This window comes from Scyliorhinus torazame, chromosome 5, assembly GCF_047496885.1.
Source record: "Scyliorhinus torazame isolate Kashiwa2021f chromosome 5, sScyTor2.1, whole genome shotgun sequence".
NCBI lineage: Eukaryota > Metazoa > Chordata > Chondrichthyes > Carcharhiniformes > Scyliorhinidae > Scyliorhinus > Scyliorhinus torazame.
In genome coordinates, this window is record NC_092711.1 from 66,930,189 (window position 1) to 66,954,160 (window position 23,972).

The 23,972-nt window shown below is 45.9% G+C and overlaps 1 protein-coding gene, 2 long non-coding RNA genes and 1 other non-coding gene across 6 annotated transcripts in view; 2 read left to right on the top strand and 2 right to left on the bottom strand.

Moving 5' to 3' along the window:
• LOC140422597 (uncharacterized) overlaps window positions 1-23,972 on the bottom strand; it is an 88,002-nt gene that overhangs the window by 26,287 nt on the left and 37,743 nt on the right. The window lies entirely within an intron of this gene.
• On the top strand, window positions 1,785-19,591 carry LOC140418220 (uncharacterized). Of its 2 annotated transcripts, XR_011944845.1 has the most exons (3): window positions 1,793-2,293; window positions 3,293-5,250; window positions 19,514-19,591. It is a non-coding gene; the product is annotated as an uncharacterized lncRNA (long non-coding RNA). The 2 variants fall into 2 exon arrangements; XR_011944844.1 differs by lacking the exon at window positions 19,514-19,591 and having other exon boundaries at window positions 1,785-2,293; window positions 3,293-5,459.
• LOC140418219 (uncharacterized) lies at window positions 12,784-22,664 on the bottom strand. Of its 2 annotated transcripts, none has more exons than XR_011944842.1 (4): window positions 22,496-22,664; window positions 20,289-20,395; window positions 15,499-15,592; window positions 12,784-14,171 (listed from the first exon to the last, which is right to left on the bottom strand). It is a non-coding gene; the product is annotated as an uncharacterized lncRNA (long non-coding RNA). The 2 variants fall into 2 exon arrangements; XR_011944843.1 differs by lacking the exon at window positions 12,784-14,171 and adding an exon at window positions 14,178-14,771.
• Window positions 21,319-21,389, top strand: trnak-cuu (transfer RNA lysine (anticodon CUU)). The gene has a single exon. It is a non-coding gene; the product is annotated as a tRNA-Lys (tRNA).

Consider the following 23,972-nt stretch of genomic DNA (forward strand, 5'->3'; position numbering starts at 1 on the left):
GAAATGCTGCAATTTAATTTCATCCTGTGTGATTGGTTAAAGCTCAGTTCCAGCTACCTGTGGAAAATTACTTAGATGTCTGTGTCTCGGTGCTTTTCCAATCACAGTGATTTTTGAAATATTTTCCAAAAGACAAAACAGACAAACATTTTTCCTTCCACGTTGAAAGGCCGATCCTGATGTATCAAGTGACTCTGTCAGATCTCAACATGATGTTTGCATCTGCAAATATTCTGTAAAAGGATATTCAATTCCTGTGAATATATAAGACACAAGCAGGCCATTTTGTCACAGATTCTGCTGCTGTCCATACTCGGCACACATCTCCGACTGTCCCACCTATCACATCTCAGCCTTTCAGCTGATTTTCGATTCCATTTTCTCTCATGTGCTTGTCCCGTTTCCTTTTGAAAACATCTCAGCACTTTCCTCAACTCCTTTGCATGGTAATGAGTTGCACATTCTGAAAATAATTTTGTCTGTATTGTCCCCTTGGATTTATTCATAACTATCTTGTATTTATGACTTGTTGTTTATTGATGGTCACTATTTCACATCGCCCCTCTCCATTTAATCTTTCCTGAGAGCTGTAAGATCTCATGTTACAAAAGTCATCACTGCCAATGCAGTATAGAATTTGCAAAGAGCCGTTGGGTTCAGTTTGTGTGCAAATTCTCCAATTCTAACCCCCTGTAAAAGGAGTTTACAAAAACCATCACTGTCAGTCCAGGATAGAAATTCTGAACAGGCAATTCTAGTTTCTCTGGAACATTTTTTTCTCTCGTTCCCCCAAAGCTGGAAATCCCGGTCCCACACACTCTCCCTCCTCCCTTGGCTTAAATCCAAACCCATCTCACCATCAGCACTCCCATTTCTTTCCTCCACTCCCAGTTTTCTCCCTCCCTCTCCTCTGCCTGGGTGCAGTTCTCCAGCTCCTGTCTGCAGACTGACAATAAAATCAATGGATCTTATTGAGGATTTGGGGCCTCCAGCGGGTGTTTGTGAATCCTCCCCGCCCACCTGCCAGGGTTTCCTTCCTTGCCAGAGATCAGAGTCCTCATTGATTTGAATGCAAGTGTAAGCTCTTATTTATTATCCTCCCTCCCCCATCCTCTGATGTGAACCATCCTCCAGTGTCTGAAGCAGGATGGTGCCCGTTAACCTGGGCCTGTTCCCAGGAGGGAGGGAGAAGCCCCGCAGCTGCAAACCAGGGAGCCGACAATGCCAGCTCCTTCACATGAGGAGGGAGCAGCGCTCCGAAAGCTAGTGACATCGAAACAAACCTGTTGGACTTTAACCTGGTGTCAGACTCTGAGCTCACCCCAGTCCAACGCCGGCATCTCCACATAATGATCGTGAAGGATTTGCTCCAGGTCACAATGCCCGGGGACTGATTGAAAGCGGGTTCGGACCAATAGGAAGAGGAGGCGGGTCTGGGTGACCGATCAAGAGCTTCTCGTCCTCCAGCTAATGAGAGTGAATGGGAGGCGGAGCAAAGCCGGGGCTCTCTTCGCCCACCCGGGCCTGTCTCAGGGAAAAGCCCGAGCAGCTTTCACCGGTTGAACTGCCGTGTCCGAGCTTCGTGTTTGGAGTGTGGGGCCTACACGGAGTGGTTATGAGGTCTCCCGACCCACCCACCGGCCTCCGGCCTCATTCCTCCCGCAGGACTCACCGCCCGGGATTTGACCGGCTGAAAAATTCCACCGCTCGCATGAATCCTGAGCTGTGATCAGCACTACGCATGCTCTAGTCCACGTGGGCGACCGGGCTCAGCCCCGCCCCTCATTCACTCCGAATGGTTGGAGGACCCGCTGCAACCACTCGGTCCTCCAGGCCTACCCCTCTCTTCCTATTGGTCCAGAGCTGCCGTCAATCACTCCCTGGGCATTGTGAGCTGGAGCATGCGCAGTGTCGATGCTGGACTTGGCCGGGAGGTTTCACTGCAACCCGGTGGAGGTTCCAAACCCCAATAAGAAGTTTCCGGGCCCGGGTTTGCATCGAGCGGGGGGACAGCTGCGGCCTGCTCCCGGTGACAGGCCTGAGTTAACGGCCGCCGTCTTTATAGAGGCTGCAAACCCGCAGGGGGCAAAACATCAGAGATAGAGTTTGTTGTGAAACCAATGGGATGTAAAACAGGAGGTCAGGGTTACAGTCAACAACAACAACTTCTATTTATATAACACCTTTAACATCATAAACCATCCCAGTCAACCTCACAGGAACATTATAAAACAAAGACACCCAGACACAAAAGGAGATATTAGGGCAGGTGACCAAAAACTTGGTCAAAGAGGTGAGTTTTAAAGAGAGTCTTAAAGGAGGTGAGTGAGGTGGAGACGGGGAGGTTTCGGGAGGGAATTCAGTGCTTGGGGCTGAGGGAACTTAAAACCATGGCGGAGTTATTGGAATCGGGGGTGTGCAAGAGTCCAGGATCAGAGCTGTGCAGATATCTCAGGGGGTTGTGGAGCTGGAGGAGATGACAGACACAGGGAGAGACGAGGCCATGGAGGGATTTGAAAACAAGGGTGAGAATTGACTGGGAGTGAATGCAAGTCTCGGAGCACAGGGATCATAGGGGAAAGGAACTTGCTGTGAATTAAGACATGGGTAGCAGACTTTTGGATCGCTTGAAGTTTCCAGAGGCAGAATGTGGGAGAGCAGCCAGGTGTGTAATGGAATTGTCGAATGAGGTCAGAAGCTCATTGTATCAGTATGAAACCAAATTTACAAAGAGACTGGCTAAGTCTCAGACTGTTGCCAGGGAGAGGGGTAGAGTCGGTATGTCAGGAATGGAGGTTGGAGCAGGGACCGAACAGTGGATTCAGTCTTCTCCATATTTGATTGAAGTTATTTAGTCAGCAGGAAGAGAATCAGAATTGGCCTGAGTTTGATATCCGGTATAACTTACTTCGAGAGGGAGAGGAAGAACGAAGGAAACCCTGGAAGATTTGGAGAAACAACCTTCGTGATTGCTCATCAAATCTCCACACAGTCAGTTCTGGACACAAGGTTCACATCTGTTATTCTGTCTGCTCAGTCAGGGTCATTCAGATTAATGTCTGTCACAAGTCATGAATGAAGTGACTTTTTAACTTTGGTAAAAGGATACAGAAATAATGATCTAATACTTTATTTGGATTTCAGCCCCAGGGAGGAGGGAGAGTGTGTGGGACGGGGATTTACAGCTTTGGGGACAGAAGAGAGAAAAGAAATGTTCCGCAGAAACTGGAATTGTCTGTTCTGAAATTCTATCCCGTACTGACAGTGTGCCCTTTGTAAACTCCTTTTCCAGGGCACGAGGGAGGATTTTCAGACAGGAAACACAAACCAAATATCACATTAAGATCCGACAGTGTCACTCGGTTGGTGTGGACCGGAATATCCTCAGACTATAAACTGGAATGAAAAATGTTTGTTCTGTTTGTGGGAAAATATTTCAAACAGCAGTGTGACTGGAAAAGCACCGAGACACACACGCCTCTGAGTGAGTGTGTTCCAGTGAACTGACTGTGGAAAGAGCTTTAACCAGTTACAGCCTGAAAAAACACCACACTATTCACTAAGGGGAGAAACCATACACGTGTTCTGTGTGAGGACCAAGCTTCACTTGATTGTCTAAAGAGGAAACGGACAAAGACACTGACTCCATGGAGACACCATGGAAACCCTGGGGTATGATTTTCGCTTGGGGGGGTTTCCAAAATGCGAGTGGATCCGTGTTCATATCCCGGACGAGCTCTGCAAAGCACTTGACTGGGGAGGTGATGGTGTAGTGGTATTGTCACTGGATGAGTAATCCTGAGACCCAGCACAGTTCTCGGAGAATGCAGGTTCAAACCCCACCACGGCAAATGCTTCATTATGACTTGTATTTGAATTTGAATCCAATAAATCAGGGTTAGCACAGTTGTTTCACAGCTCCACTGTCCCAGGTTCGATTCCCAGCTTGTGTCACTGTCTGTGCGGAGTCTGCACGTTCTCCTCGTGTCTGCGTGGGTTTACTCCGGGTGCTCTGGTTTTCTCCCACAGTCCAAAGATGTGCAGGTTTGGTGGAGTGGCCATGCTAAATTGCTCTTTGTGGCCAAAAGGGTTAAGTGGGGTTCCAGGGTTATGGGGATAGGGTGGAGGTGTGGGCTTGAGAAGGGTGCTCTTTCCAAAGGCCAGTGCAGACTTGATGTGCCGAATGGTCTGTTCTGCACTGTAAATTCTATGATTGTGGAAGTTAGATTTTAAACAGTTTAGTAAGAATTGGGTCAAAGGAGCATAGGGTATGCTTCCTGGTGCACCGTTTTGACCTGTGAAGACTTAATTACTTGCAAAGACTCGCATTCAAAGTACGATTTTGCATCATTGAATTCTTCTACATATAGGACATAGAACAGACAGTGCAGAAGGAGGCCATTCGGTTCATCGAGTCTGATTAGAAATTGGCAGAAGCATTAAATGCTTCTAATTTATGATGTGGAGATGTCGGTGTTGGGCTGGGATGGGCACAGTAAGAAGTTAAAGTCCAACAGGTTTGTTCAGAATCACTGGCTTTCGGAGCACCTTTTGCACGTTAGGTGAATGTGATAACTTCTACGCTACAGAAACAGCTGGCAGCACAGGACCCAATGGCCCTGTGCAACATTCAACTGCACAGTCTTGCTGCAGCTTTCAATGGTTCAGCTGAGGGGCCAGGTCACTTATTATATGAAGACAGCTGTTCCTTTAAAACAGATGTCTCAACTTGTAAGGCCAGAAGATATAGAACTTATATTAAACTTCAGCATTTGTTCAGTAAAATCTAACGGAATAATGCTCTCTGTTCAATCATTAATGCATCATTCTTATCTTCCTACAGAAGATTTCCACCAATTTTACTCAATATTTGTCTCATTATTCAATGTTGAACCTCAGTATATTTATTTGTTATATATGACTTCATTTTGAATTGAATAGCTCTCAAGTCTTCACCCTGAATAACTCTGAAATATACACCATTGAATTAAATTGCAAACATGACTGACCAAGAAAAGAAAGCGTTTCACTGGGTAATACAAATCCCATGAATCTTTGTTCAGTTTGACCTCAGACAGCTTTTGAACAAAGTCAAATATAATTAAATGGAAGAGAATTGAGAATTAGGTGTTGCTTATATTTGACCCCTCTGTGTTTTGCTGTGAAACATTCTGCAGCCTCAATCCCGTTCATGTACAAGAAAGGAGGGGTGACAGCAAATCCGCACTGAGCCTGGATTTCCTCATCTCCGTGAGTGGCTTTTCCTGTTTCTCTGTCATGAAGGCCGAATTGTTCAAAAAGATGGTTCAGTTAAATCTCTGCTATTTCCTCGAATTCAGTTACAGTATCGTTTGTGTCTGTCTATATGAGCAACATTACCATTAGGTATGTTTTGGATGGTGATTAAAATATTAATCTGTGCCTACAAAGCCATTAAATTATTTTGTGAACTGAGCAAACTGCCAAGATCCGCACTTTGTTTTTTCATGTATGGAACGATCTGTCTGGACTGTACACAGAACAATACTTTTCACTGTACCTCGGTACACGTGACAATAAATCAAATCCAATCAGAGAGTTTCTTACTCGTCTTCAAATTGAAAAGTCTTCTTAAAAATTATTCATTCATGGGAGGTGGGCGTCACTGGCTGGGCCAGCATTTACTGCTCATTCCAATTGCCCTTGAACTGTGCGTCTTGTGAGGCTATTTCAAGGGGCACTTCCAAATCAACCACAACATTGCTGTAGATCTGGGGTCACGTGTAGGCCAGGCCACATAAGGAGAGCAGATTTGAAGGACATTAGTGAACCAGATGAGTTTTTACAACAATCAAGAATGTTATCATCAGACTTTTATTTTGATACTGTTATTCAATTTCACCATGTGTCACAGGCAGATTCGATCTCAGATCCCCAGAGCATTAACCTGGGTCTCTGGATTACTCGCCCAGTAACAATACCATTCCTCCAATGCCTAGCCCACATAGTCTTGGCAGAATATGATGTTTAGTGTTGTGTTCTATGATCTATTCTTTCAATGACACTACAGAATTGCTGGTGACTTAGCCAGAATGATGATTTATTAATGTACACGTGGTAAGGTAATGATCAGAATGCTATACAGACCAAGTTATCACAGAGTTAGATTCGACACTCTTGGAACTACCCATATGTGCAACTGGCCTTGTGCACACTTTACAACCTTCTGCTGGTAGCTGGATGTCACCTGACTGATGCCTGACACCATCTACTGGTGGGAGGTCACACTGCTGAGTACATATAATATTATATGCAGGCTTATCACCACATCTCATAACTTCTCAAAATTATTGAGTAATTTATTTTTTCAAACAAATTCTGATAGCTCTGCAGTTTCTGGAAATATTTTGGTTGATCGTTTATTTTTTAAAATAAAGATCTAGTCTTTGCAATATAATTACCTAATACACCAATTCACTAATGATGATCAATGTTCACTACTGAATAATCATGAATATAATTATTGTTTTTTTGCTATGAAATCAATACATAGTTAATATAGAAAAGGTACAGAAGGTGAAATGGCTGCAGGAAGCCACATGCTAGAGGTATAAAAGGGCTTGCTTGACCTTGTGAATACACTATGAAAATGACAATTTTATAACTAAATGTGATTACACATGCGCACTTACAGCTTCCTACATTACAATAGTGAATATGTTTCAAAAGTACTCCATTGGCTTTAAAACACTTTAGGAGGTCCAGTGGTAGTGAGAGGTTTTATAGAAATGTACTTTTGTTTGAATTGTCTGCAAACTCGGATACATTACACTCGGTGTCCTCACCAGAATCATTGATGAAGACTGAGTCTTAATTTTGTGTAATAACCATGGCGTTGACACAGTTTGAATACTCTGTGAAACCCCAGACACAGCATAAGCACAATTATTTGTTGTAAAACACAGCAAGTTGTTATGATTTGGAATACAGTCTGTAAATGGTGGTCGAGCCTCTTTAGATTGTCATTTAATATATTCCAAAAAAGAAAAGAAAATAGTTGAACTCTGGGATTAAATGGGTCGCTGTACAAAGAGCTGGCACGGGGAAAATGGGCCAAATAGACTCCTCTGTGCTCTAGCAGCCTTGTGTACATGTAAAGCGAGTGGTAACAACCTGGAACCTACTGCCTATGAGGGTAGGAGATGCAGAGACGACGGAAGAATTTCAATCGGAAATTGGACAGGCACTGAGAGAAATAAACCTACAGGGATTTGGGGATAGAACGGGGAAATGGGCAGACTGACTTCCTCCACAGAGAGCCGACACGGTCTCAAAGGGCTGAATGGCCCCATTCCCCACCCTCCAGATGCTGTGATCTCAGGAGAGAAGTTAAACTGCTCCAGTCACTCCAACTAACTGGAGTCGCTTATCCCTGGTGCCATTCTAGCACAATGGTTAGCACTGTTGCTTCACAGCACAGATCCGCAGATTCGATTCCTGGTTTGGGTCACTGTCTGTGCGGAGACTGCACGTTTTCCCCGTGTCTGCGTGGGTTTCCTCCAGGTGCTCCAGTTTCCTACTACAAGTCCCTAAGATGTGCTTGTTAGGTGAATTGGAGATTCTGAATTTGCCCTCGGTGTAACCAAACAGGCGCCGGAGTGTGGCGACTAGGGGAGTTTCACAGTAACTTCATTGTAGTGTTAATGTAAGCCCACTTGTGACAATAATAAAGATTATTATTATTGTAAATGTCCTCTGCACCCTCTCTAAGAATTTCACATGTTAAAGTGTGGGGCCGTATCTAGGGTTCCATTCCAGAGGGATAGAATTGAAAAGCATGGAGGAAATGTTCAACTTGTTTAGAACCAGGGTTAGACTACACTGGGAACACTGACAACATCGGTGATCTCCATTTTGAAAAAGGAAATAGAGGCACTGGATAAGGTGGAACAAAGATTCATAATAGACAGAACTGAGAGCATTTAACACTCATGATGTGGAGATTCCGACCATCAGGAGCATCGAGACACAGAGAGATCTGGGCGTGCAGGTCCACAGATACTTAAAAGTGGCAGCACAGGTGGAAATGGTGGTGAAGAAGATATGGGGTATCAAGCATAAAAGCTCAAAAATTGTGTTACAATTACATAAAATGTTGGTTAGGCCACATTTGGAATACTGTGTTCCAATTCTGGTCACTGCACTACCAGAAGGACGTGAAGGCTTTGGAGAGAGTACAGAAAAGGTTTACCAGGATGTTGCCTGGTATGGAGGGTATTAGCTATGAGGAGAGATTGAATAAACGGGATTGTTCTCCCGAGAGAGACGAAGGCTGAGGGACGACCTGATAGAAGTTTATAAAATTATTAAGGGGTACAGATAGGGTGAACAGTTGGAGGCTTTTTCCCAGTACGGAAATGACAATTACAAGGGGGCACAAGTTCAAGGTGAGGGGGGAAAGGTTCAGTGGAGATGTGCGGGGGAAGTTTTTTTACACAGTGGGTGCTGGTGGAGTGGAATGCTCTGCCAAGTGAGGTGGTTGAGGCAGCTATGTTAGCGACCTTTAAGACTTATCTGGATGGGCACATAGACAGACAAGGTATAGAAGGATACAGGCGGTTGGTCTAGATAGGACACGTGACTGGTACAGGCTTGGAGGGCCGAAGGACCTGTTCCTGTGCTGTATTGTTCTTTGTTCTATACAGGGCCTTGGCAAAGCCGAACCAGGAATATTGTGTGAAGTTTTGGTCTCCTTATCTAAGGAAGGATGTTCTTGCTCCAGAGGAAGTGCAGAGCAGGTTTGCCGGACTGATTCCTGGGATGGTGGGACTGACGTATGAGAGATTGATTCAGTTAGGATTGTATTCGCTGGAGTTCAGAAGAATGGGGGATCTCAGAGAAACCTATAATATTCTAACAGGACTTGACAGGGTAGATACAGGAAAGATTTTCCCAATGGTGGGAGTGTACAGAACCAGAGCTCGCAGTCTGAGGATACGGGCTAGACCATTTAGGACAGAGATTTCTTCAACCAGAGAGTGGTGAGTCAGTGGAATTTGTTACCACAGGAAATAGTTGAGGACAATTCATTGCATGTTTTCAAGAAGCAGTTAGATATAGCACTTTGGGCGAAGGGGATCATAAGAACATAAAAACTAGAATCAGGATTAGGCCATCTGGCCCCTCGAGCCTGCTCCACCATTCAATGAGATCATGGCTGATCTTTTGTGGACTCAGCTCCACTTTCCGGCCCGAACACCATAACCCTTAATCCCTTTATTCTTCAAAAAACTATCTATCTTTATCTTAAAAACATTTAATGAAGGAGCCTCTACTGCTTCACTGGGCAAGGAATTCCATAGATTCACAACCCTTTGGGTGAAGAAGTTCCTCCTAAACTCAGTCCTAAATCTACTTCCCCTTATTTTGAGGCTATGCCCCCTAGTTCTGCTTTCACCCGCCAGTGGAAACAACCTGCCCGCATCTATCCTATCTATTCCCTTCATAATCTTATATGTTTCTATAAGATCCCCCCTCATCCTTCTAAATTCCAACGAGTACAGTCCCAGTCTACTCAACCTCTCCTCATAATCCAACCCCTTCAGCTCTGGGATTAACCTAGTGAATCTCCTCTGCACACCCTCCAGTGTCAGTACGTCCTTTCTCAAGTAAGGAGACCAAAACTGAACACAATACTCCAGGTGTGGCCTCACTAACACCTTATACAATTGCAGCATAACCTCCCTAGTCTTAAACTCCATCCCTCTAGCAATGAAGGACAAAATTCCATTTGCCTTCTTAATCACCGGTTGCACCTGAAAACCAACTTTCTGCGACTCATGCACTAGCACACCCAGGTCTCTCTGCACAGCAGCATGTTTTAATATTTTATCATTTAAATAATAATCCCTTTTGCTGTTATTCCTACCAAAATGGATAACCTCACATTTCACATTTGTCAACATTGTATTCCATCTGCCAGACCCTAACCCATTCACTTAGCCTATCCAAATCCCTCTGCAGACTTCCAGTATCCTCTGCACTTTTTGCTTTACCACTTATCTTAGTGTCGTCTGCAAACTTGGACACATTGCCCTTGGTCCCCAACTCTCCAAATCATCTATGTAAATTGTGAACAGTTGTGGGCCCAACACTGATCCCTGAGGGACACCACTAGCTACTGATTGCCAACCAGAGAAACACCCATTAATCCCCACTCTTTGCTTTCTATTAATTAACCAATCCTCTATCCATGCTACTACTTTCCCTATAATGCCATGCATCTTTATCTTATGCAGCAAACTTTTGTGTGGCACCTTGTCAAAGGCTTTCTGGAAATCCAGATATACCCCATCCATTGGCTCCCCGTTATCTACTGCACTGTTAATGTCCTCAAAAAATTCCACTAAATTAGTTAGGCACGACCTGCCCTTTATGAACCCATGCTGCGTCTGTCCAATGGGACAATTTCCATCCAGATGCCTCGCTATTTCTTCCTTGATGACAGACTCCAGCATCTTCCCTACTACCGAAGTTAAGGTCACTGGCCTATATTTACCCACTTACTGCCTACCTCCTTTTTTAAACAGTGGTGTCACGTTTGCTAATTTCCAATCCGCCGGGCCCACCCCAGAGTCCAGTGAATTTTGGTAAATTATCACTAGTGCATTTGCAATTTCCCTAGCCATCTCTTTTAGCACTCTGGGATGCATTCCATCAGGGCCAGGAGACTTGTCTACCTTTAGCCCCATTAGCTTGCCCATCACTACCTCCTTGGTGATAACAATCCTATCAAGGTCCACACCTGTCATAGCCTCATTTCCATCAGTCACTGGCATGTTATTTGTGTCTTCCACTGTGAAGACCGACCCAAAAAACCTGTTCAGTTCCTCAGCCATTTCCTCATCTCCCATTATTAAATCTCCCTTCTCATCCTCTAAAGGACCAATATTTACCTTAGCCACTCTTTTTTGTTTTATGTATTTGTAGAAACTTTTACTATCTGTTTTTATATTCTGAGCAAGTTTACTCTCATAATCTATCTTACTCTTCTTTATAGCTTTTTTAGTAGCTTTCTGTTGCCCCCTAAAGATTTCCCAGTCCTCTAGTCTCCCACTGATCTTTGCTACTTTGTATGTTTTTTCCTTCAATTTGATACTCTCCCTTATTTCCTTAGATATCCACGGTCGATTTTCCCTCTTTTTACCGTCCTTCCATTTTGTTGGTATAAACCTTTGCTGGGCACTGAAAAATCACTTGGAAGGTTCTCCACTGTTCCTCAACTGTTTCACCATAAAGTCTTTGCTCCCAGTCTACCTTAGCTAGTTCTTCTCTCATCCCATTGTAATCTCCTTTGTTTAAGCACAAAACACTCATGCTTGATTTTACCTTCTCACCCTCCATCTGTATTTTAAATTCCACCATATTGTGATCGCTCCTTCCGAGAGGATCCCTAACTATGAGATCCTGAATCAATCCTGTCTCATTACACAGGACCAGATCTAGGACCGCTTGTTCCCTCGTAGGTTCCATTACATACTGTTCGAGGAAACTATCGCGGATACATTCTATAAACTCCTCCTCAAGGCTGCATGACCGACCTGGTTAAACCAATCACCATGTAGATTAAAATCCCCCATGATAACTGCTGTACCATTTCTGCATGCATCTGTTATTTCTTTGTTTATTGCCTGCCCCACCATAATGTTACTATTTGGTGGCCTATAGATTACTCCTATCAGTGACTTTTTCGCCTTACTATTCCTGATTTCCACCCAAATGGATTCAACCTTATCCTCCATAGCACCGATGTCATCCCTTACTGTTGCCCGGATGTCATCCTTAAATAACAGAGCTACACCACCTCCCTTACCATCCACTCTGTCCTTCCGAAAAGTTTGATACCCTCGGATATTTAACTCCCAGTCGTGACCATCCTTTAACCATGTTTCAGTAATGGCCACTAAATCATAGTCATTCACGATGATTTGCGCCATCAACTCATTTACCTTAATCCGAATACTACGAGCATTCAGGTAAAGTACACTTATGTTGGCTTTTTTACCTCTGTTCTTAATCTTAACAACTCGATCAGTAACCTCTCCTAAGTTATATTTCCTCTTAACCTTTCTCCTAATTTTCCTTGTCGTCGAACCCATATCTTCCTGTAACAACCTGCCGCGTCGCTTACCATTAATATTTTCACTTCCCGTTTTATTTCTTTTAGTATTCCTGGTCCTATTCACTGAGCTCCCCTCAGTCACTGTACCTTGTACTGTCGCCCTTTTTGATTTTTGACTATGGCTTCTCTGCCTTACACTTTCCCCCTTACTGCCTTTTATTTCTGACCCTGTTTTACTACCTTCCAACTTCCTGCATTGGTTCCCATCCCCCTGCCACATTAGTTTAAACTCTCCCCAACAGCTCTAGCAAACACCCCCCCGCAGGACATCGGTTCCAGTCCTGCCCAGGTGCAGACCGTCCGGTTTGTACTGGTCCCACCTCCCCCAGAATCGGTTCCAATGTCCCAGGAATTTGAATCGCTCCCTGTTGCACCATCTCTCGAGCCACGTATTCATCCTCTCTATCCTGACATTCCTACTCTGACTAGCTCGTGGCACTGGTAGCAATCCTGAGATTACTACCTTTGAGGTCCTACATTTTAGTTTAATTCCTAGCTCCCAAAATTCAGCTTGTAGGACCTCGTCCCGTTTTTTACCTATATCGTTGGTGCCTATGTGCACGACAGCTGGCTGTTCACCCTCCCCCCCCCCCCCCCCACCCCCCCAGAATGTCCTGCAGCCGCTCCGAGACATCCTTGACCCTTGCACCAGGGAGGCAACATACCATCCTGGAGTCTCGATTGCGTCCGCAGAACCGCCTGTCTATTCCCCTTACAATTGATCAAAGGATATGGAGGGGAAAGCGGGATTAAGCTATTGAGTTGAATGACAAGCCATGATCATAATGAATGGCAGAGTAGGCGGGCAGGGGTAAATGGCCTCTTCCTGCTCCTATTTTCTATGCTTTTTTGTAATCCCTTCCTACACTAAGAGGAGGTGAATGGCTTCTCCCCAGTGTGAACTCGCTGATGTTTCCGCAGGACGGATGAATCAATGAATCCCTTCCCACACTGAGAGCAGGTGACTGGCCTCTCCCCAGTGTGAATTCGCTGATGTTTCTGCAAGGCGGGTGAATCAATGAATCCCTTTCCGCACTGAGAGCAGATGAATGTCCTCTCCCCAGTGTGAATTCGCTGATGTTTCAGCAGAGCGGATGAAGCTCTGAATCTGTGCCCACACTGAGAGCAGGTGAATGGCTTCTCCCCTGTGTGAACTCGCTGGTGTGTCTGCAGACTGGATGACTGAGTGAATCCCTGCCCACAGTGAGAGCAGGTGAAAGGGCGCTCACCAGTGTGAACTCGCTGATGCTTCCGCAGGTTGGATAAATCATGGAATCCCTTCCCACACGGAGAGCAGGTGAATGGCATCTCCCCAGTGTGAATCCGCTGGAGTTTCCGCAGGGCGGATGAAGAAATGAATCCCTTTCCACACTGAGAGCAGATGAATGGCCTCTCCCCAGTGTGAATTCGCTGATGTTTCTGCAGGGCAGATGAATCAATGAATCCTTTCCCACACTGAGGGCAGGTGAATGGCCTCTCCCCAGTGTGACTGCGTTGATGAACCTTCAGCTCATATGGGGATCTGTATCCCTTCCCACAGTCCCCACATTTCCATGGTTTCTCCATGTTTTGGGTCTCCTCGTGTCTATCCAGATTGGACAGTCACTGGAAGCCTTGTCTATACACAGAACACGTGCAGTCTCTCCTCACTGAATGGTGTGATGTTTTTTCAGGCTGTGTAATAGTTGATGCTCTTTTCAGTAATTTCACTGGAAATCTCTCACTCGGGTGTGTGTTGTGTGGGTCTCGGTGCTTTTCCAGTCACACTGATGTTTCCTCAGTTAGTTCACTGGAACTCTCTCACTCGGGTGTGTGTTGTTTGGGTCTCGGTGCTTTTCCAATCACATGTACGTTTAAAATCTTTTGAAGCCGACAGATCGGACAAACATTTCTCCTTCTTGCCAATGATATCCAGAGCCCGATGATATTCAAATCAGAAGGAATCGAGTGAGTTTGTCACATCGAGACGTGATGTTTGAGATTTGTCTATAATTCCTCCTCTTCCAATATCCTTTAAAAACAATTTACAAAAGTCATCAGTTAGTACAGTTTAGAAATTCAGAATGGACAATTCTATTTCAATGGACATTATTTACTCTATTGTTCTCGAAAAGCTGTAAATCTCCATCCCACACAATCTCCCTCCATTCTCACTCTGCTGTATCTAATATTCAGCCTCCCAATTCTCCTGAAGGTGCTGATTCATGTTGATTGATAGATCAGCTCATTGCTTCCTGTCCAAGACACAGAGATTAGAATAGGAGCAAGAGTAGACCATTCGGCCCACTGAGTCTGCTCAACCATTCAATGAGATCCTTGGCCGATCTACCTCAGCACCATTTTCCCCACACGGTCCCCATATCCCTCGATATCTTCAATATCTAGAAACCTGTTAATATTTGTCTTGAACATACCTGATGACTGAGGCTCCACATTCCTCTGGGGTAGAGAATTCCAAAGCTTCACCACATCCACAAGTGAAGAAATCCCTCCTCATCTCAGCTTTCTCTCTATTTTCGCCTGTTCCCCATAACCTTAACTCCATTGTTAATAAAATATCTGTCAAACTTGTGCTTCAATATATTCAATGACCCCCAGATACAACTGGTCCCTGTGGAAGAGAAATCCAAAGACTAACAACCCTCTGAGGGAAGAGATGACTGGAAATCTATAATGTAGCTACAGTCTTATATTACAAGACAAGAAATAATAATACATTTACTTTATTACAAACTAAATAATATATCTAATCTGGACCATGCAACAACACTTGCGATATCTCTGTCCATTATTAATTTAATTGCCCTGAAAAGTCAGCCATCTCCTGGGGAACCCACCCCTTTAATTGTGAACATTAGGAAAGAGACAATCATTTTTGAAATAGATTTAGAGTAACCAATTATTTTTTTTTTGCAATTAAGGTGCAATTTAGCGTGGCCAATCCACCTCCACCCCTTTAATTGTGAACATTAGGAAAGAGACAATCTTTTTTGAAATAGATTTAGAGTAACCAATTATTTTTTTTTTGCAATTAAGGTGCAATTTAGCGTGGCCAATCCACCTACTCTGCACATCTTTGGGTTGTGGAGCTGAGACCCATGCAGACACAGGGAGAATGTGCAAACTCCACACGGACAGTGACTCAGGGCCGGGATCGAAGCCGGTAAGGCGCTGTGAGGCAGCAGTGCTAAGCACCGTGCTTTTAGTCAGTCAAATAAATGCGTCAACCGGTTAAGGCAATGTTTTTCAAACTTTTTTTCCGGGGACCCATTTTTGTCAACCGGCCAATCTTCGTGACCCACGCCGGCCAACCTTCGCGACCCACCATTTTCTCTTACCTTGTTTGCTGCTGACAAAATGAAGGATTCGCAATCGTGTCCAAAGCCCGTGATGTCAATGTTCAGGGGGCAAGACCTGCTCGCTGCCTCCCTTCTAGAATACATCAAATTTTTTTTTCAATCTTCTGCGTCTCTGATTGTGCAAATTCGCTGGCAACAGCTAGCTCTTTGTTGTTTTTTTTTGGGGGGAGGGGTTTATTTGATAAAGTTTAACAGGAAAAAAATGCAGAAACTGAAAATGTTTTCATCCTCTAGAAATTGGAGTTTCACCACATTGTTTTTTGAAGAATAAAGGGATTAAGGGTTATGGTGTTCGGGCCGGAAAGTGGAGCCGAGTCCACAAAAGATCAGCCATGATCTCATTGAATGGTGGAGCAGGCTGGAGGGGCCAGATGGCCTACTCCTGCTCCTAGTTCTTATGTTCTTATTTCACCTAAACATTACAATTAAAAATGCTAAAAAATAAAAGATACTTAAAAATCAATCAATTAATTGATAAAGGTTCCAAATACGACCTGCAGGCACTTTGTTTTGGAATGTTTAAAAATCAAGATTAAAAACGCTGACATTCTTGGTTGAAGTTACAGCTGCGGTGAAACCATCGTTGGATCACTCGCCATTCTTGAGTAAGAGACTTCCACTTCATCAGCATCAAAGTTCAGAAAGCAACCAATCACATCATTCTCCCCAAACTTTTTGCAGCCGGCTTTTAACAATGCCGGCTGCGAACGGCCTTCAAAAGGCTGCGACTAGACTTAAAAAAATGCGGCCGCACTGCGCCTGCGTGCCCCGCTCATCGGTGCGTAAAACTCATGTGCAAGACGCTGAGCATGCGCACCGGTGAGCGAGCACGCATGCGCAGTGCGGCCACATGGTTTTTATATGTTTGTGGCCATTTTGAAGGCCGCTTGCAGCCGACATTATTAAAAGTCAGCTGCTGCGGCTGTTGCGCACGGATTTGCGCGTTCGGGAGCGCCACGACGGACGGCTCCATGACCCTCCCGATACCTGCCCACAACCCACCCGCGGGTCGGGCCCCCGACTTTGACAATGCCTGTGTTAAGGAGATGGGTGGGAGGAGTTGGAAACACTTTGTGGAGCCGTGAACCTTCACGTAAATATTTTTTCTACCAATTCAGGGGCAATTTAGCGTGGCTCCAGTTTGGGCTCAAATCATCAATGAGGACTCTGATCTCTGGGAAGGAAGGAAACCCTGGGAGGTGGGTGGGAGGATTCACAAACACCGACTGGAGGCCCTAAACCCCCAATAAGGCCCATTGGTTTTATTGTCAGTCTGCAGACAGGAGCTGGAGAACTGAACCCAGGCAGAGGAGAGGGAGGGAGAAAACTGGGAGTGGAGGAAAGAAATGGTGCAGATGGTGAGATGGGTTTGGATTTCAGCCCAGGGAGGAGGGAGAGTGTGTGGGACTGGGATTTACAGCTTTGGGGGAACAAGAGAGGAAACAATGGTACATTGAAACAAGAATTGTCTGTTCAGAATTTCTATCTGGACTGACAGTGATGACTTTTTTTTTTTTTAAATTTGAAAAAAATTACATTTAGAGGACCCAATTATTTTTTTTCCCCAATTAAAGAGTAATTTTAGCGTGGCCAATTCACCTACCCGGCACATATTTTTGGATTGTGGGGGCCAGACCCACGCAGACATGGGGAGAATGTGCAAACTCCATACGGACAGTGACCCAGAACCGGGATCAAACCCGGGTTCTCGGTTAACCACTGAGTCACCGTGCCTGCCCCTAATGATGTCTTTTGTAAACTCCTTTTACAGGATATTACAAGGGGAGAATTTACAGATGGATACTCAAATCAAACTTCACAAAGGGCAGCACGGTAGCATTGTGGATAGCACAATTGCTTCACAGCTCCAGGGTCCCAGGTTCGATTCCGGCTTGGGTCACTGTCTGTGCGGAGTCCGCACATCCTCCCCGTGTGTGCGTGGGTTTCCTCCGGGTGCTCCGGTTTCCTCCCACAGTCCAAAGATGTGCAGGTAGGTGGATTAGCCATGATAAATTGCCCTTAGTGTCCAAAATTGCCCTTAGTGTTGGGTTGGGTTACTGGGTTATGGGGATAGGGTGGCGGTGTTGACCTTGGGTAGGGTGCTCTTTCCAAGAGCCGGTGCAGACTCGATGGGCCGAATGGCCTCCTTCTGCACTGTAAATTCTATGGTAATCTATGATACTCAAGATTTAACAGAGTCACTCCATTCATCAGGACCTGAATATCATTGGCCTATGAATGTGGAAGAAGAAATGTTTGTCTGTTCTGTCCGTAGGAAAAGGTATCAAGAACAGTGTGACTGAAAAAACCCCGAAACACACACGACTCGCATGAGAGTGTTCCAGTGAACTGACTGTGGAAAGAGCTTTAACCAGTTACACAGTCTGAAAAATACATCACATCATTCACAGCGGGGAGAGACTGTACACATGTTCTCTGTGGGGACAAGACATAAACTGATCGTCAAATGTGGAAAGGGACAAGGACACCAGCAGCATGCTGAAACCATGGAATTGTGGAGACTGTGGGAAGGGATTCAGATCCCCATGTGAGCTGGAGATTCATCACCGTAGTCACACCGGTAACAGACCATTCAGCTCTTCTGAGTGTGGGAAGGAGTCCCTCAGTGAGGATTTACCAGGATGTGGGAGCCGAGCTGGTGAGGAAGCGAGTGGCTTTTAATAAGGTTCAGGCTGCTCTGTGTAGGAAAGGAGTTTGATTCGGGGGGTATACCCGGCATAGCTGCGGCTACATAGGAGTCTAAAGACTACCATTTTGAGACACTGGAGGAGGTGAATGCCTTCATTGTAAAGCATGGACTGGAGTCCAGTTATCTGTATTGGACAAGATCTACGTTTCCTGTGGGGTGGGATGGGTGTTGTGCTATCCTCTATATAGTTTTTGGTATTTTCTGATAAAATCTGTTTAAGGATGAAGTGAGATTTTCTTTATGAAGCACAATGTAGATATATAGGGCGGGATTCGCCACCCCCACGCCGAAGTGGCCGCGCCGTCATGAACGCCGTCGAGGTTCACGACGGCGCGGAACGGCCCCGGTCACGACGGATTCATGCCCTGACAATGGGCCAGTATCGGGGCCGCGTCATCTACCCGCGCGAGGCCTTGTCGCCCGCGTAAAAGCGGCGCCGATTAGATGACACGACCGGCGCCGCATAACGGACGTCATCCGCGCATGCGCGGGTTGGCCGGCGCCAACCCGCGCAGGCGTGGTTGCCGTCCTGTCCAAATCCACCCTGCAAGAAGATGGGGGACGGATCTTGCGGGGCGGCGGAAGGAAGGAGGTCCTCCTTCAGAGAGGATGGCCAGACGATCGGTGGGCACCGATCGTGGGCCGCCCCACATTCCAGGTGAAGCCTGGTGCAGGATCCCCCCTCGCCCCCCACAGGCCGCCCCCCCAGCGTTCACGCACCGCCCACGACTGTAGCGACCAGGTGTGGATGGCGCCGGGGGGAACCTGCCGTTTTGGCCTGGCCGCTCGGCCCATCCAGGCCTCAGAATCGGGGGCTGTCGGAGAATCGCCATTTTCGGTGTCTCCGGCGATTCTCCGGCCTGCGAAACCCAACTGGCCCGTTCCCGCCGCTTGGGAGAATCGCGGGAGGGCGTCGGACCGGCGTCCCCGGAAATTTCGCCGCCCCAGGCGATTCTCCCAACAGGTGTGGGAGTGGAGAATCGCACCCATAGGGTTGGGGAGGGAGACGGGTGAGCTGACAGATGACTAAAGAACTGTTTTTGTTTTACTCTGAGTGTATGGATACGTCTGTGGTGGCCATCTTGGGTGGACTCTTGGCCTGTACATTTTGAAGATTTACTGGATAGTCCCTCATGGCTGATTCCGTGATGGGGGGATGGGGAGAACCCTGATTCAGCTGGTCACCTGGAACGTAAGGGGATTGGGTGGACCTGTGAAGAGGTGGAGGGTTTTCGCTCACCGAAAGAATCTAAGAATCTAAATGCTGCTGTGGTGTTCTTGCAGGAGACTCACTTGCGGGTTGGAGATCAGACCAGACTGTGGAGGGGTGAGCCAAGTGTTTCACTCGGGCTTTGACGAAGGGCTCAAGGTGCTGCAATTATTTTGTTTCATAAATTTAGAGTACCCAATTCATTTTTTCAAATTAAGGGGCAATCTAGCGTGGCCAATTCACCTACCCCGTACATCTTTGGGTTGTGGGGATGAAACCCACACAAACACGGGGAGAATGTGCAAACTCCACAGGCAGTGACCCACGGCCAGGATCGAACCTGGGACCTCGGCTCCGTGATGAAGCAGTGCTAACCATTGCACCACCGTGCTGCCCGCGAGGTGCTGCAATTCTATTCGATAAACAGGTCCCGCTTTCGGTCACTAAGATCATTGCGGACAGTAATGGGAGATACATGGTGGTCAGTGGGTCATTGCCCCTAACTGGGACAATGTGTCATTTGCAAAATAATTGTTGGGACTCATCCCAGACCTGGATACAAATCAATTGATTCTTGGAGCAAGTCTGCATTGCGTACTGGATCCTAAAATGGACTGGTCCAAGCCCATTCAACTGCTACAAAAACAGGAAAAGGGAATGAAACCGGACGGATCACCCGGCAGTGACCCAGGCACCGGAAACGACAACAGCGAACCCAGCAAAAGATAAAGAAAAGCTGTTCATTAGCAGATTGTAAAAGGATTATGGGACACAGATTTATGATTGTGAGCAAGATCTAAAGAGAAGATTTTACGCAGTGAGTGGTAATGACCTGAACTCAATGCTTACACACAAAGGTTGATAATCTCCAGGTCCTGGCAACTCGAACAGTGGTGCTAGAATTTGATGTGAGGATTGGTTGTGAGTTTTCTGTCTGCGAATCCCTTTCTAATCCCCTGTGAAAGAAGTTTACAAAGGCATTACTGTCGGTCCAGAAATGAACTTCAGGAAAGATAAACATTTCTCCTGGTTTGAATTTGCTGGATGTAAATCCTCCCCTACTAATCCCCTGTAAAAGGAGTTTCCAAAATTAATCACCATCAGTCCAGGATAGAAATTCACCATATTCTCCCCTCCTGCTCCCCGATCCAGGATGACCGCTCACCCCCCCGCTGCACACTGACCCTCTTGTCATCAGCAGTCCCTCGATTTGAGGGTGTTGTCTACTCAGGGTTGGGAGTTTCTGCCCTGGGTCATCATGTGACTAAACAGAGCCGCAGAGCTTTGGACACATGGGACAAGATGTCCAATGAATCATAGAATCTACAGTGCAGAAGGAAACCATTCGGCCCATCGAGTCTGCACCGGCATTACCTGATCTGGCCAACTCACTGAAATGTGGTTTATTCTGAATTGCCCAGCAAGCCACTCAGTTTAAGGGCAATTAGGAATGGGCAACCAAGCTGATTTGCCCGTGACACTCACATCCCATAAAGAATAGAGAAAATAAAAGGGCTGTTTCCAGTGCCGGTTTCAAAGGAATCAGTCCTGGCCCCTTCACTCCTGGTGACATCATTGATTTGAAAGTAAATGTAGGAACATGAATAAGAAGTTTACCTGTGACACAAAAATGATTAAACACTTGATAGTGAGGAAGAAAACTGGAGGGATTACATGATAAATGGCAGGACAGGACTAGGTAGGCCAGAGCTAGATTCCTGTGCACAGAAAGATTGCACCAGAAAGAGTACAGAGGGGATTTACGAACATCAGCCAGAAATTGACAATGTTTGCTCTGAGGGAAGTTTGGATAAACTGGGGCTGTTTTCTTTGGAACAGAAAAGACTGAAGGGAAACCAAAATGAAATTATGAAAAGCAGCCTGGCTAGCTCAGTCGGTAGAGCATGGGAGTCTTAATCCCAGGGCCGTGGGTTAGACCCACGTTGGGCGCTTCAGCTTCTTTAATCTGAGAACATTGAGCTGAACTGTTTTATGGGCGGCATGGTAGCGCAGTGGTTAGCACTGTTGCTTCACAGCACCAGTGTCCCGGAATCAATTCCCACTTGGGACACAGTCTGTGCGGAGTGTGCACGTTCTCCAGTGTCTGTATGGGTTTCCTCCCACAAGTCCCGAAAGACGTGCTTGTTAGGTGAATTGGACATTCTGAATACTCTCTCTGTGCCCAAATAGGTGCCAGAGTGTCACTACTGGGGGATTTTCACAGTAACTTGATTGCAGTGTTAATGTAAGCCTACTTGTGACAACGATAAAGATTATTCTAAAAGTATAAAATTCTGGGCGATCATGGTGGCACAGTGGTTGTGTGCCTGCGTGCTGGGGACCCGGGTTCGATCCTGGACCCGGGTCACAGTCTGTAAGGAGATTGCACATTCTCCCATTGTCTGTGTGGGTTTCAACCACACAACCCAAATATATGCAGGGTAGGTGGCTTGGCCAAATTAAATTGCCCTTGATTGGAAAAAAATATAACTTTACATTTTTTTTAATTTCTGAGGGATCTAAATAGATTGGATAGGAAGGTCCTATTCCCTTTGGTTGAGGGATACATATAAAAGGAGGCAGAGAGGGAAGGATGAGGAGGTTTAGAGGGTGGTGAGGACCTGTGTCATGCTGTCTGAAATGATGGCAGAAACCCTCATAACATTTAAAAAGTATTTAGATAGACATCTGAATTGATGTAACTTAAAAAGCTACAGACCATGATCTGGAAATTGGGATGAGACTGAATACCTACTTTGTAGCCACGGTGAGCTGAATGAAATGCAACAGGAACAACAAACTTTAACAAAATCCGGGATAGTAACTCTCACTACTAACAAGGTCAGCAGTTTGCCCAGTTTAGCTGCCAAGTATGCTAATGTGGTAATTTTAAAATTTACCTGCATACATAAGAGTACAACAGCAAATTATTTGACTTCCCCAATGTGATCGGTGTAATTAGTCTCAAATTTACCCTGGAATGGTCATTTAAATTTTCCCAGTCACTCTGCTATCTGAAATCTTTATCCACGGACAGAACAGACAAACCATTTTACCTCCCAATGATATTCAGGTCCTGGTGAATGGAGTAAGTCTGTCGGATAATGACGTGATGTTTGGTTTGAAATTCCCGTTAGTAAATCCTCCTCTTTCTAAAGGAGCTTCCAAAGGAATTTCACTCTCAGTCCAGCAGAGAAATTCACAAGAGTCTCTCTTCGGGCTTCCGGGTCGAGAACGGCCATGCATGCGCCCTGCTGCACCCGAGAAAGATGGCGGCCGCGCATGCGCCCTGCGGCATATCAACACCAAAACAGATGACAGCCGTTTACAGGGGCCGATCAGACAGAAAAACACCTATGCGGCCGCCCCATTCGGTACAAACACCAAACTGTATCAAAAGTGCTGGAACCAAGTTATCACTCTAAGGAACGTAACGGAACAATGGCGGATTAGTCTACCCGGAATGCCATGCGCGGATGAATACGCCCTATCTCCATCACAGGAGCCTGAACGAGTAGGCATCAGAATGTCCCGCCCCCGGAAGTCGCCTCTCTGTGCGGAGCATGAGCGGTGCTGCTCCGGGCTGAGCGCAGCCGCGGTGATAGTTAGTCCAGCTCCCAGACGCTGAATGAGATCCGCCGCCAATCCATGATGTGGAGATGCCGGCGTTCGACTGGGGTGAGCACAGTAAGAAGTCTTACACAGTAAGAAGTCTTACAACACCAGGTCCAACAGGTTTGTTTCGATATCACTCCTTGGAAGGAGCAGCGCTCCGAAAGCTAGTGATATCGAAAAAACCTGTTGGACTTTAACCTGGTGTTGTAAGACTTCTTACCAAACCCCCCCAATAAGACCCATTGGTTTTATTGTCAGTCTGCAGACAGGAGCTGGAGAACTGAGTCCAGGCAGAGGAAAGGGAGGGAGAAAACTGGGAGTGGAGGAAAGAAATTATGCAGATGGTGAGATGGGTTTGGATTTCAGCCCAGGGAGGAGGGAGAGTGTGTGGGGTGGGGATTTACAACTTTGAGGAAACAAGAGAGGGAAAAATGTTCCAGCGAAACTAGAATTGTCTGTTCAGAATTTCTACCCTGGATTGACAGTGATGACTTTTGTAAACTCCTTTTACAGGATATTGGAAGTGGAGGATTGGATAACAGAAAACTCAAACCAAACATCACATCGAAATTTGACAGTCACTCAATTCATTAAGTGCTCAATAGCTTCATTCTTTGAATTTGGAAGGAGAAGTGTTTGTTCTGTTTCAGCAGTGTGACTGCAAAAGCACCGAGACTCACCCCAATGAGAGTTTTCCAATCCACTGACTGTGGAGAGAGTTTTAACCAGCCTCAAAAAAATGTATCACATCATTCACATCAGGGAGAAATTAAATGCTTGTTTGTGAAAAAATGAAATGAAAGTCACTTATTGTCACAAGTAGGCTTCAAATGAAGTTACTGTGAAAAGCCCCTAGTCGCCACATTCCGGCGCCTGTTCGAGAGGCTGGTACGGGAATTGAACTATGCTGCTCGCCTG